Below are 14,063 nucleotides of genomic sequence, written 5' to 3'. Positions count from 1 at the left end.
TGCCTGCCAGGATCCCAGGCCCGCTGGTGCACTCTGGCACCTGAGAATGCCCTGGGGTTCCCGGATGCACAGATGCCACAATCAGCCTTTCGGCTGGGTGGCTGGGCTAGGGGTGGGGACTCCTGCTCAGTTCTACCTCCCCGGGCTCCTCCACCCACTCATTGCAGCAGATACTTGTGATGCAGAGTCTGTGCTCCCAGTGATTTTTCCTTTCATTTTCATGTCTTACTTACTGTTCTGAAGCACCAGGAAAGCACCAAAGAAAAGGAAACATTCCTATTTTGATCATTCCGTTCCCCCGTTATAAAATGAGGAATTCAGAATCTCATCACATACTTGCACATTCATCATCATGATCATTTCTTGTATCATTTCCATCCTCTCAGAAGAAGAAAGAGAAGGTAAACAGGGAACAACAGTACACGTACCATAGCCCTTAGGTTTCCCTCCTTTCTTTGATCACCAGCATTCACAACTACATTGATTTTAACATTTGTTCCCTCTATTACACATTTTTATTCCATACATTCTACCTGTCCGTTGACAAGGAAGATAAAAGAGCATCAGACACAGGGATTGGCCTCTGCCTGTCAGGAGCATGTGCCCATGGTGCATTCTGGCACCCGAGAAAAACCTGTGATTCCCTGACCCACAGATGCCATCACTGCCCCCACTCCCATGTGCAGGTCTGAGTGCAGGGCCTCCTGCTCACCTCCACCTTCATGGGCTCTACCCCCACTGACTGCAACAGACATTTGTGACACAGGGGCTGTGGTCCCTGTGATTTTTTTTAATTTCCATTTCTTACTTACTCTTCTCAAGCACCAGAAGACACCTAAGAAAATTAAACTTTCCTGTTTTTATCATTCTGTTCTGCCATTATTCAATGAGGAATTCAGAATTTCATCACATACTTGCACGTTTACAATCATGATGATTTCTTGGAAAAATTCCAACCCCGTAGAAGGAAAAATAGAAAGGAAATAAGGAAAAACGGCACACATACCATAACCCTTATGTCCCCCTCCTTTCTTTGATCACTAGCATTCCAAACTACATTGATTTTAACACATGGGCCCTCTATTACTCATCACTATTCCATACATTCTACCTGTCCGTTGACAAGGTAGATAAAAGGAGCATCAGACACAGGGATTGGCCTCTGCCTGCCAGGAGTACAGGCCTGATGGGGCGCTTTAGCTCTGGAGCCACTCCCGGGGTACCCTGACCCACAGTGGCCGCCACCGCATTTTCGGCTGGGTGGCTGGACAGTGGGTTGGGATGCCTTTTCAGCCCCACCAGCTCAGGCTCCTCCTCCCTCTGAGTGTTACAGATATTTGTGATGCAGGGGCTGTGGTTCCTGTGGCTTTTTGTTTTGTTTTTCTTACTGTTCTCAAGTACCAGAAGACACCAAAGACAAAGAAACTTTCCTATTTCGATCATTCTGTTCTGCTGTTATTCAATGAAGAATTCAGAATTTCATCACATACTTGCGCGTTCATCATCATGATCATTTATTGGAACAGTTCCATCCCCTCAGAAGGGGAAATAGAAAGGAAACTTGGAAAAACTGCGCAAATAACATAACCCTTACACCTCCCTCCATTCTTTGATTGCTAGAATTCCCAACTACATTTATGTTAACTTTTCTTCCCTCCATTACTTATTTTTATTCCATATGTCCTATGTTTCTGTTGACAAGGTAGATAAAAGGGGCACCAGACACAGGGATTATCAACTGCTAGTCAGAAACCACAGCTCAAAGGAGAGCTCTGGTACCAGAGCACCCCCTGAGGTTCCCTGACCTGCAGTTGCCACCACATCCCTCTTGGCCTGGTGGCTGGTCAGTGGGCAGGGCCTCCTTCTCAGGCCCCCCTTCCCAGAGTGCTCCCCACACTGACTGTGACAGGCATTTGTGATGCATGAGCTGTGGTCCCTGTGATTTTTATGTTGTTTTCATGTTTTCCTTACTTTTCCAAGTACCAGTAGACTCCAAAGAGAAGGCAACGTTCCTATTTTGATCATTCCATTCTGCCGTTATAGAATGAGGAATTCATAATCTCATCACATACTGCCACATTCATCATCATAATCATTTCTTGGAACTTTTCCATCCTCTCAGAAGGAGAAATAGAAAAGAAACGGAAAAGCTGCATACATGCTATACCTCTTATGCCTCCTTCCTTTCTTTGATCACTGGCATTCCCAACTACATTGATTTTAACACTTGTTCTCTGTATTACCCATCTTTATTACATATGTTCTACCTGTCTGTTGACAAGGTAGATAGAAGCAGACTCAGACACAGGGATTGGCCTTTGTCTGTCAGGAGCCTGGGCTCCTATCCCACTGACTGTGACAGAACTTTGTGATGCAGGGGATGTGTTCCCTGTGATATTTCATTTATTTTCATGTCTTGCTTACTCTTTTAGAACACCAGAAGACACAAAAGAAAAGGACATGTTCCTGTTTTGATCATTCTGTTCTGTCATTAAAGAATGAGGAATTCAGGATCTCAGCACACACTGGCACATTCATCATCATGGTCATTTCTTGGAACATTTCCATCCTCTCAGAGGGAGAAATAGAAAGGGAACAGGGAAAAATTGGACACGTACCATAGCATTTACCTCCCCCTCCTTTTTTTGTTCACAAGCATTCCTATCTACATTGATTTTAACATTTTTTCCCTCTATTACTCATTTTTATTCCCAAAGTTCTAACTGTTCATGGACAATGTAGATAAAAGGAGCATCAGACAAAGAGTTTGGCCTCTGCTTGCCAGAAGACCAGGCCCTATGGTGTACTCCAGCACCTGATAACCAACTGGGGTTGAGGTATCCACAGAAGCCATCACCGCCCATTTGGCTGGGCAGCTTGGAAGTGGGCAGGGTCTCCTGCTCAGTTCCACCTCCCAGGCGTCCTCCCACCACTGACAGTGACATAACTTTGTGACGCAGGGGCTGTAGTTCCCGTGGTTTTGCCTTTTATTTTCATGTCTTACTTACTCTTCTCAAGCACCAGAAGACAACAAACAAAAAGAAACATTCTTATTTTGATAATTCCATTCTGCCATTACAGAATGAGGAATTCAGAATCTCATCATATACTGGCACAGTCATCATCATGGTCATTTCTTGGAACATTTCCATCCTCTCAGAAGGAGAAATTGGAGGGAAACAGGGAAAAGCTGCCCACGTATAACAGCCCTTATGCCTCCCTCCATTCTTTAATTGCTAGCATTCCCAACAACATTGATTTTAACACTTGTTCCCTCTATTACTTATTTTTATTCAATACGATCTACCTGTCCATTGACAAGGTAGATAAAAGAAGTATCAGACAAAGGGATTGTCCTCTGCATGCCAGGAGCTCGGGCTCAATCAAGTACTCCAACAACCGAGATCCCACTGTGGTAACCGGACCTGCAGATGCCACCAAAGCTCTGTTTACTGGGTGACTGGGCAGTGGGTGGGGCCTCCTGCTCAGTCCCACCTCCCAGGGCTCCTCATCCCACTGACTGTGACAGACTTTTGTGACCAAGGGGCTGTGGTCTTTGTGATTTTTTCTTTTATTTTAGTGTCTTACTTACTCTTCTCAAGCACCAGAAGACACCAAGGAAAAGGAAACATTCCTATTTTGATCATTATGTTCTGCCATTACAGAATGTGGAATTCAGAATCTCATCACATACTGACACTTCATCATAATGATCATTTCTTGGAACATTTCCATCGTCTCAAAAGGAGAAATAGAAAGGAAACCAGGGAAAATGTGCATGTACCATAGCCCTTACGCCTCCCTCCTTTCTTTGATTGCTAGCATTCCCAACTACGTTGATTTTAACACTTTTTCACTCTATTACTCATTTTTATTTCATACGTTCTACCTGTCCATTGGCAAGCTAGATCAAAGTAGCTTCAGATACAGGTATTGGTCTCTGCCTGCCAGAAGACAAGCCTGATGGTGCTCTCCAGCATGCAAGAAGCCCCTGGGGTTCCTGGATCTGCAGATGCCACCACCACCCTTTCATCGGGGTGGCTGGGCAGTGGGCAGGGCCTCCTGCTTCACTTGACCTCCCAGGGGTCCTCAACCCAGTGACTGCGACATAACTTTTTGACACAAGTTCTGTGCTCCCCGTGATTTTTTCTTTTATTTTCGTGTCTTACTTACTCTTCTCAAGCACCATAAGACACCAAAGAAAAGGAAACGTTCCTATTTTGACCATTATAGAATGAGGAATTCAGAATCTCATCACATATTGGCACATTTATCATCTTGATCATTTCTTTGAATATTTCCATCCTCTCAGAAGGAGTAATAGGAAGGAAACAGGGAAAAATTTCACATGTACCATAGCCCTTATGCCTCCTTCCTTTCTTTGATCTCAAGCATTCCCAACTACACTGATTTTAACACTTCTTCCCTCTATTATTTATTTTATTCCATACATTCTACCTGTCTGATGACAAGGTAGATAAAAGAAGCATCAGACACTGGGATAAGACTCTGCCTGTCAGGAGACTGGACCCGATGGTTGGCTCCAACACCCGATAACACCCTTGGCTTCCCTGACCCGCAGATGATGCCACCGCCCTGTTGTTCTGGTGCTTGTGCCATGGGTGGTGCCTCCTCCTCAGCTCCATGTTCATGGGGTACTCATCCCACTTACTGCAACAGACAATTGTGTTGCATGGGCTGTTGTTCCTGTGATTTTTTCTTTTATTTTCATGTCTTACTTACTGTTCTCAAGCACCAGAAGACACAAAAGAAAAGAAACATTCATATTTTTATCATTCTGTTCGGTGGTCATAGAATGAGGAATTCATAATCTCATCACATACTGACACATTCATCATCATGATCATTTCTTGGAACATTTCCGTCCTCTCAGAAGGAGAAATAGAAAGGAATCTGGGAGAAATGCGAATGTGCCATAACCCTTAAGCCTCCCTCCTTTCTTTGGTCACTAGCATTCCCAACTACATTGATTTTATCACTTGTTCCTTCTGTTACATATTTTTATTCCATCCGTTCTACCTGTCCATTGACAAGGTAGATAATAGGAGCATCAGACACAGGTATTGGCTACCGCCTGTCAGGAGCTCCACCTCCCTGGGGTACTTCCCCACTAACCACAACAGACATTTGTGATGCAAGGGCAGTGGTCCCTGTGATTTTTTCTTTTATTTTAGTGTCTCGCTTACTGTGCTTAAGCACCAGGAGACACCAAAGAAAAGGAAACATTCCTATTTTGATCAATCTATTCTGCCATTATAGAATTAGGAATTCAGAATCTCATCATATACTGACACATTCATCATCATGATCATTTCTTGGGACATTTCCACCCTGTTGGAAGAATAAATAGAAAGGAAACAGGGAAAAACTTTGCATGTACCATAGCCCTTATGCCTCTCTCCTTTCTTTGATTGCTAGCATTCCCAATTACACTGATTTTAACACTTGTTCCCTCTATCACTCATTTTTATTCCATATGTTCTACCTGTCCATTGACAAGGTAGATAAAAGGAGCATCAGTCACAGGGAGTGGCCTCTGCCTGTCAGAAACCCAGTGCTGATGATGAGCTCTGGCCCCCGAGAACCCCCTTGTGTTCCCTGTCCCGCAGATGCCACCACTGCCCTGTTGACAGGGCCTCTGGGCAGTGGTTGGGGACTCCTGATAAGCTCCACCTCCCCTGGATCCTCATCCCACTGATGGCAATAGACATTTGTGACTCAGGGGCTTTGGTCCCTGTTTCTTTTTGTTTTGTTTTCGTGTTTTCCTTGCTTTTCCAAATACCAGGAGAAAACAAAGACAAGTAAACTTTCCTATTTTGTTCATTCTGTTCTGCCGTTATTCAATGAGGAATTCCAAATTTCAATGCATATTGTATGTTCATCATCATGATTACTTCTTGGAACAGTTCCATCCCCTCAGAAGGAGAAATAGAAAGGAAACAGGGAAAACTGCGCACCTACCCTATGGTAGCATCCCCAACTACATTGATGATAACTTTTATTACCTCTATTCCTCATTTTTATTCCATACGTTCTACCTGTCTGTTGACAAGGTAGAAAAAAGAAGCATCAGACACAGGGAGTGGCCTTCGCCTGTCTGAAACCCGAGGCCTGATGGTGTGCTCTGGCCCCGGAGACTCCCTGTGGTTCCCTTACCCCCCGTTTCTGGCACAGCCCTGTTGGCCAGATGGCTGGGCAGTGGTCTGGGCCTCCTGCTCAGCCCCACCTCCCCGGGCTCCTCCCACCTCTGACTACGACAGACATTTGTGACTCCGGGGCTTTGGTCCCTGTGAATTTTTGTTTTGTTTTCTTGTTTTCCTTGCTTTCCCGAGTACCTGAAGACACCAAAGAGAAGGAAACTTTCCTATTTTGATCATTCTGTTCTGCCATTATTCAATGAGGATTTCAGAATTTCATCACATACTTGCACATTCATCATCATGATCATTTCTTGGAACAGTTCCATCCCCTCAGAAGGAGAAATAGAAAGGAAACAGGGAAAAACTGCACACATATCATAGGCCGTTCACCACCCTCCTTTCTTTAATCACTAGTATTCCGAACTACATTGATTTTAACATTTTTCCCTCTATTACTCATATTTATTCCATGCATTCTACCTGTGTGTTGACAAGGTAGATAAGAGGAACATCAGATACAGACATTGGCTTCTGAATGTTAGAAGCTCGGGCCCGATGGTGAGCTCTAGCACCAGAGACCCCTGCAGTTCCCTGTCCCACCATTGCCATCACCACCCTCTCGGCTGTGTGGCTGGGCATTGGGTGGGGTCTCCTGCTCAGCCCCAGCTCCTGGGCTATTCACCCCTCTGACTGTGACAGACATTTGTGACGCAGGGGCTGTGGCCCCTGTTACTTTTTGCATTGTTTTCAGGTTTTCCTTACTTTTACAAGTACCAGAAAACACCAAAGACAAGGAAACTTTCCTATTTTGCTTATTCTGTTCTGAAGTTATTCAATGAGGAATTCTGAATTTCATCACATACTTGCACGTTCATCATCATGATCATTTCTTGGAACAGTTCCATCCCCTCAGAAGGAGAAACAGAAAGGAAACATGGAAAAACTGTGCACAGACCACAGCCCTTATGCCTCTCTCCTTTCTTTGATTGCTAGCATTCCTCAACTACATTGATGTTAACTTTTGTTCCCTCTATTAATCATTTTATTCCATGCCTTTTACCTGTCTGTTGACAAGGTAGATAAAAAAGAGCATCAGACACAGGGATTGGTCTCTGCCTGTCAGAAGCCCCAGCCCGATGTTGAGATCCATCACCGGAGCCACCCCTGTGTTCCCTGATACACAGTTCCCGCCAGTGACCTGTCAGCTGGGCTGTTTGGCAGTGGTTGTGGCCTCCTACTCAGCTCCACCTCCCCGGGCTCCTCCCACCTCTGAATATGACAGACATTTGTGACACAGAGGCTGTGGTCCCTGTGACTTTTTGTTTTGTTTTCGTGTTTTCCTTACTTTTCTCAGGTACCAGAAAACACCAAAACAAGGAAACTTTCCTATTTTGATCATTCCGTTCTGCAGTTATTAAGTGAGGGATTCAGAATCTCATCATGTACTGGCACATTCATCATCATGATCATTTCTTGGAAAATCTCTGTCCTCTCAGAAGGAGAAATAGAAAATAAATGGAAAAACTGTGCACGTAACATAGCCCTTATACCTCCATCTTTTCTTTGATCACTAGCATTTTAAACTGCATGCATTTTAACATTTGTTCCCTCTATTACTCATTTTTATTCCATACGATCTACCTGTCCATTGACAAGGTAGATAAAAGGAGCATCAAACACAATGTTTTGCCTCTACCTACCAGGAGCCCGGGCCCGATGGTGCACTACGGCACCCAAGAACCCCTTGGGGTTCCCGGATTGGGAGATGCCCCCTCCGCCCTGCCTTCTGGGTGGCATGCCTGTAGGTGGGGCCTTCTGCTCAGCTCCACTTCACTGGCCTCATCCCCACACTGACTATGAGAGAAATTTGTGAGGCAGGAGCTGTGGTCCCTGTGATTTTTTCCTTTATTTTCATGTTTGACTTACTCTTCAATCACCAGAAATTACCAAAGAAAAGGTAATTTTCCTGTTTTGATCACTCCATTGTGCCGTTATAGAATGAGGAATTCAGAATCTCATCACATTCTGGCACACTGATCATTATGATCATTTTTTCAAACATTTCCATCCTCTCAGAAGGAGAAATAGAAAGGAAACAGGGAAAAACTGTGCAAATACCATACCCCTTACCCCTCCCTCCTTTCTTTGATCACTAGCATTCCCAACTTCATTGATTTTAACATTTGTTCCCTGTATTACTCGTTTTTATTCCTTATGTTCTACCTCTCCATTGACAAGATAGAAAAAAGTAGCATCGGACACAGGGATTGACCTCTGCCGGCCAGGAACCTGGGCCCGATGGTGCACTCCAGCACCCAAGAACCCCTGGGGTGAAACTGACACGTAGATGCTGCCACTGCCCTACTGCCCACTGGCTGGACAATGGGCGAGGCCTCCTTCTCAGCACCACCTCCCCGGGCCCTCACCCCACTGACAGTGACAGACCTATGTGATGCACGGGCTGTGGTCCCTGTGATTTTTTCTTTTCTTTTTGTGTCTTACTTACTGTTCTCAAACACCAGAAGACACCAAAGAAAAGGAAATGTTCCTGTTTTTATTATTTCATTCTGCAATTATATAATGAGAAATGCAGAATCTCATCACATACTGACACATTCATCCTCATGATCATTTCTTTCAACATTTCTATTCTCTCAGAAGGAGAAATTAAAAAAAAGGGAAAAGCGCACATGTACCATAGCCCTTACACCTCCCTCCTTTCTTTGATCACTCGCATTCCCAACTATATTGATGTTCAAACTTGTTCCTTCTATTACTCATTTGTATTCCATACATTGTACCTGTCCATTGACAAGGTAGATAAATGGAGCATCAGATACAGGGACTGAAATCTGCCTTTGAGGAGCACGGTCCCAATGGATGCTCAGGGACCAGAGAAAACACCCTGGGTTTCCCTGACACACAAAGGCCATCACTGCCCTATCGGCCAGGCTGTTTGGCTGTGGATGGAATCTTCTACTCAGCTTCACCTCCCGAGGATCCTCCTGCTACTGACTGTGACAGATCTCTGTGAATCTGGGGCTTTGGTCCCTGTGATTTTTTCCTTTATTTTCATGTCTTACTTACTCTTCTCAAGAACCAGAATACCCCAAAGAAAAGGAAATATTCTCCTTTTGATCATTCTGTTCTGCCGTTATAGAAAGAAGAATTCAGAATCTCATCACATACTGGTGCATTCATCATCATGATCATTTCTTGGAATATTTCCAACCTCTCAGAAGGAAAAATAGGAAGGACACAGTTAAAAGAGCACACGTGACGTAGCACTTACACCTTCCTCCTTTCTTTGATTTTACATTTGTTCTCTCTATTACTCATTTTTAGTCCATACATTCTTTTTGTCCATTGACAAGGTAGATAAAAGGAGCATCAGACACACATACTGGCCTCTGCCTGCCAGGAGCCCAGGCCTGATGCTTTTCTCTGACACCTGAGAACTCCCTGGTGTTCCCTGTCCCACAGATGCAGCCATCGCCCTGACAGTCATGCAGCTGGGCTGAGGGCGGTGCCTCCTGCTCAACCCCACCTCCCCATTTTCTTCCCCCCACTTACTGCGAGAGAGCTTTGTGATGCAGTGTCTGTTGTCTCTGTGTTTTTTCTTTTATTTTAATGTCTTACTTACTCTTCTCAAGCAACAAGAGACACAAAAGGAAAGGAAATGTTCTTATTTGAATCATTCCATTCTGCTGTTATAGAATGAGTAATTCAGAATCTCATCACATACTGGCACATTGATCATCATGATCATTTCTTGGAACATTTAAATCCTCTCAGATGGAGAAATAGAAAGGAAACATTGAAAAACTGTGCAGGTCCAATAGCCCTTACACTTCCCTCCTTTCTTTGAATGTGAGCATTACCAAGTACATTGATTTTAACACTTGTTGCCTCTATTACTCATTTTTATTACATACATTCTACATGTCCGTTCACAAAGTAGATAAAAGGAGCATCAGATACAGGGATTGGCCTCTGCATGCAAGAACCTGGGACCAGTGGTGTGGTCTGGCACCTGAGAACCCTCTGGTGTTCTCTGACCTGCAGATGCTGTCATCACCCTCTCGGCCAGGTCTCCGGACAGTGGGCGAAGCCTCCTGCACAGCTCCATGTCCCTGGGTTCCTCCTCCCTTGACTGCATCAGAACTTTGTGACACAAGGGCTGTGGTCCTTGTGATTTTTTCTTTTATTTTCGTCTCTTACTTACTGTTCTCAAGCACCAGAAGACACGAAATAAAAGGAAACATTACTATTTTTATCATTCCATTCTGCCATTATAGAATGTGGAATTCAGAATCTCATCACATATTGGCACATTCATCATCATGATCATTTCTTGAAACATTTCCATCTTCTCAGAAGGAGAAATAGGAAGGAAACAAGGAAAAACTGTGCTAGTACCATAGCCCTTATGCCTCCCTCCTTCCTTTGATCGCTAGCATTCAAAACTAAATTGATTTAAACACTTGTTCCCTCTATTACTCATTTTTATTCCATACATTCTACCTGTCTGTTGACAAGGTAGATAAAAGGAGTCTCAGACACAGGGATGGCTTCTGCCACCCAAGAGCCTGTACCCAATGGTGTGCTCCAACAACCCAGGACCCTCTGGTGTTCCCAGAATCACAGATGCTGCCACCACACCACCAACCAGGTGGCTGGGCATTTGGCGTGGCCTACTACTCAGCTCCACCTACCCGGGCTCCTTCCACCACTGACTGCTACAGAACTTTGTGATGCAAGAGCTGTGGTCCCTGTTATTTTTTAATTTATTTTCGTGTCTTTCTTACTCTTCTCAAACACCAGAAGGCACCATAGAAAAGAAAACATCCCTATTTTGATCACTCCATTCTGCTGTTATAGAATGAGTAATTCAGAATCTCATTATATACTGGCACTTTCATCATCATGATCATTCCATGGAACATTTCCATCCTCTCAGAAGGAGAAATTCAAAGGAGACAGGGAAAAGCTGTGTACATACCTTAGCCCTTAGCCTTCCTCCTTTCTTTGATTGCTAGCATTCCCAACTACATTGATTTTAACACTTGTTCCCTCTATCACTCAATTTTATTCCATGCATTCTACCTGACTGTTGACAAGGTAGATGAAAGGAGCATCAGACATAGGGATTTGCCTCTACCTGCCAGGAGCCCATGTCTGAAGGTCCACTCTGGCACTGGAGAATTCCCTGGGGTTTCCTGAATCACAGATGCTGCCACCACCCTGATGGCGGGCTGTTGGGCAAGGGTGGAGAACCCTGTTCAGGACCATTTCACAAGACTCCTCACCCAATAACTGCAACAGATCTTGTTATGCAGGGGTTTTGGTCCCTGTGATTTTTTCTTTTATTTTCCCGACTTACTTACTCTTCCCAAGAACTAGAAGACACCAAAGAAAAGGAAACACTCCTATTTTGATCATTCCTTTCTGCCATTACAGAATGAGGAATTCAGAATCTCATCACATACTGGCACATTCATCATCATGATCATTTCTTGGAATATTTCAATCCTCTCAGAAGGAGAAATAGAAAGGAAGCAGGGAAAAAAGTGCTAATACCATAGGCCTTACGCATCCTTACTTTCTTAGATCAATAGCTTTCCAAACTACATTGATTTTAACCCTTGTTCCCTCTATGACTCATTTTTATTCCACACAGTCTCCCTATCCATTGACAAGGTAGATAAAGGCAGCATCAGACACAGTGATTGGCTTCTGCCTGCTAGGAGCCCGGGCCCAATGGTGTACTCTGGAATCTGAGAACACCCTGGGGTTTCTTGATCAGCAGATAAGGCCAACACCCTCTTGGCCGGGCAGCTGGGCAGTGGGGGGGGGCCTCATGCTCAGCTCCACCTCCCCAGGCTCCTCCCACAATACGTGAGACATTTCTGATGCAAGGGCTGTGTTCCCTGTGATTTTTTCTTTTATTTTTGTGTGTTACGTACTGTTCTAAAAACCAGAAGACACCAAAGAACAGGAGATGTTCCTATTTTGATCATTCTGTTCTGTCATTAAAGAATGAGGTATTCAGAATCTCATCACATACTGGCACATTTATCATCATGATCATTTCTTGGAATATTTCCACCCTCTCAGAAGGAGAAATAGAATGAAAACAGGGAAAATCTGAGCAAGTACTCTACCCCTTATGCCTCCCTCTTTCCTTGGATCACTAGCATTCCCAACTACATTGATTTTAACACTTGCTCCCTCTTTTACTCATTTTTATTCCACACTTTCTACCTGTCCGATGACAAGGTAGATAAAAGGAGCATCAGTCACAGGGTTTGTCTTTAGCCTGCCAGGAGTCTGGGCCAGATGTGCACTCCAGAACCCGAGATCCCCCTGGAATTCCCTGACCTGCAGATGTCAGAAAAGCCCTGTCAGCTGGCAGCTGGGAAGTGGGTGGTCCCTCTTGCTCATATCCAAATCCCAGGGCTCCTCCTTCCACTGACCGTGACAGATAATTTTGATGCATGGGCTGTGGACCCTGTGATTTTTTTCTTTTATTTTCATGACTTACTTACTCTTCTCAAGCACCAGAAGTCACCACAGGGCAGCAAACGTTCCTATTTTGATCATTCCATTCTGCCATTATGCAATGAGGAATTCAGAATCTCATCACATACTGGCACATTCATCATCATGATCATTTCTTGGAACATTTCCATCATTGCAGAAGGAGAAATGGAAGGGAAATAGGGAAAAGCTGCACATGTACCATAGCCCTTATGCCTCCTTTCTTTCTTTGATCACTAGCATTCCCATCTACATTGATGGAATTAACACTTACTACATTAACACTTGTTCCATCTATTATTCATTTTGATTCTATAAGTCCAACCTGTCCCTTGACAAGATAGATAAAAGGAGCATCAGACACAGGAATTGGCCTCTGCCTTTCAGAAGCCCAGGCATGATGGTGCACTCCAGCACCCAAGAAGCTCTGGATTTGTGTAACACGCAGATCCTGCCACCACCCTGTCAGCCTGGTTTCTATGCAGTGAGTGGGGCCCCTTGCTCAGCTCCACCTTCGTGGGCTCCTCATCCCACTGACTGCATCAGATATTTGTGACACAGTGGGTGTTGTCCCTTTGAATTTTCTTTTATTTTTGTGTCTTACTTACACTTCTCAAGCAACAGAAGACACCAAAGAAAAGGAAACATTACTATTTTGGTTATTCCATTCTGCTGTTATAGAATGAAGGATTCAGAATCTCATCACATACTGGCACATTCATCATCATGATCATTTCTTGGAATATTTCCATACTCTCAGGATGAGAAATAGAAAGGAAACAGGGAAAAACTGTGCATGTACCACAGCCCTTATGCCTCCCACCTTTCTTTAATCACTTGTGTTCCCAACTACATTGATTTTAACACTTGTTCCCTCTATTACTCATTTTTATACCAAACATTCTACCTGTCCATTGATAAGGTATTTTAAAAGAGCATCAGACACAGGGATTGTCCTCTGCCTGTCATGAGCTCAGGTCTGGTGTTGCTCTCTGACTCCCGACAAATCCCTGGTGTTCCCTGACCCACAGATGCCGGTACTGCACTGTTGGCCATGTGGCTTGACAGTGGGCGAGGCCTCCTGCTCAGCTCCACCTCCAAGGTCTTCTCCCCACACTTACTACAACAGACCATTGTGACGCAGGGGCTGTGGCCCCTGTGATTTTTCTTTTATTTTCGTGTCTTTGTTACTTTTCTCAAGCACCAGAACACACCAAAGAAAAGGAAACATTCCTATTTTGATCATTCCATTCTGCCATTATGGAATGACGAATTGAGAATCTCATCACATATTGGCACATACGTCATCACAATCATTTCTTGGAATATTTCCATCTTCTCTGAAGGAGAAATGGAAAAGAA

At 44.1% G+C, this 14,063-nt stretch overlaps 1 pseudogene; it reads right to left on the bottom strand.

Moving 5' to 3' along the window:
* Positions 1-13,835, bottom strand: part of LOC143680376 (putative olfactory receptor 4A4) — a 124,782-nt pseudogene extending 110,947 nt beyond the window's left edge.
* Between the last annotated feature and the right edge of the window lie 228 nt (positions 13,836-14,063).

This window comes from Tamandua tetradactyla, chromosome 4, assembly GCF_023851605.1.
Source record: "Tamandua tetradactyla isolate mTamTet1 chromosome 4, mTamTet1.pri, whole genome shotgun sequence".
NCBI classification, from domain to species: domain Eukaryota; kingdom Metazoa; phylum Chordata; class Mammalia; order Pilosa; family Myrmecophagidae; genus Tamandua; species Tamandua tetradactyla.
Note: the sequence above shows the minus strand (reverse complement) of the source record. Positions and strands in the feature narration are given on the sequence as shown.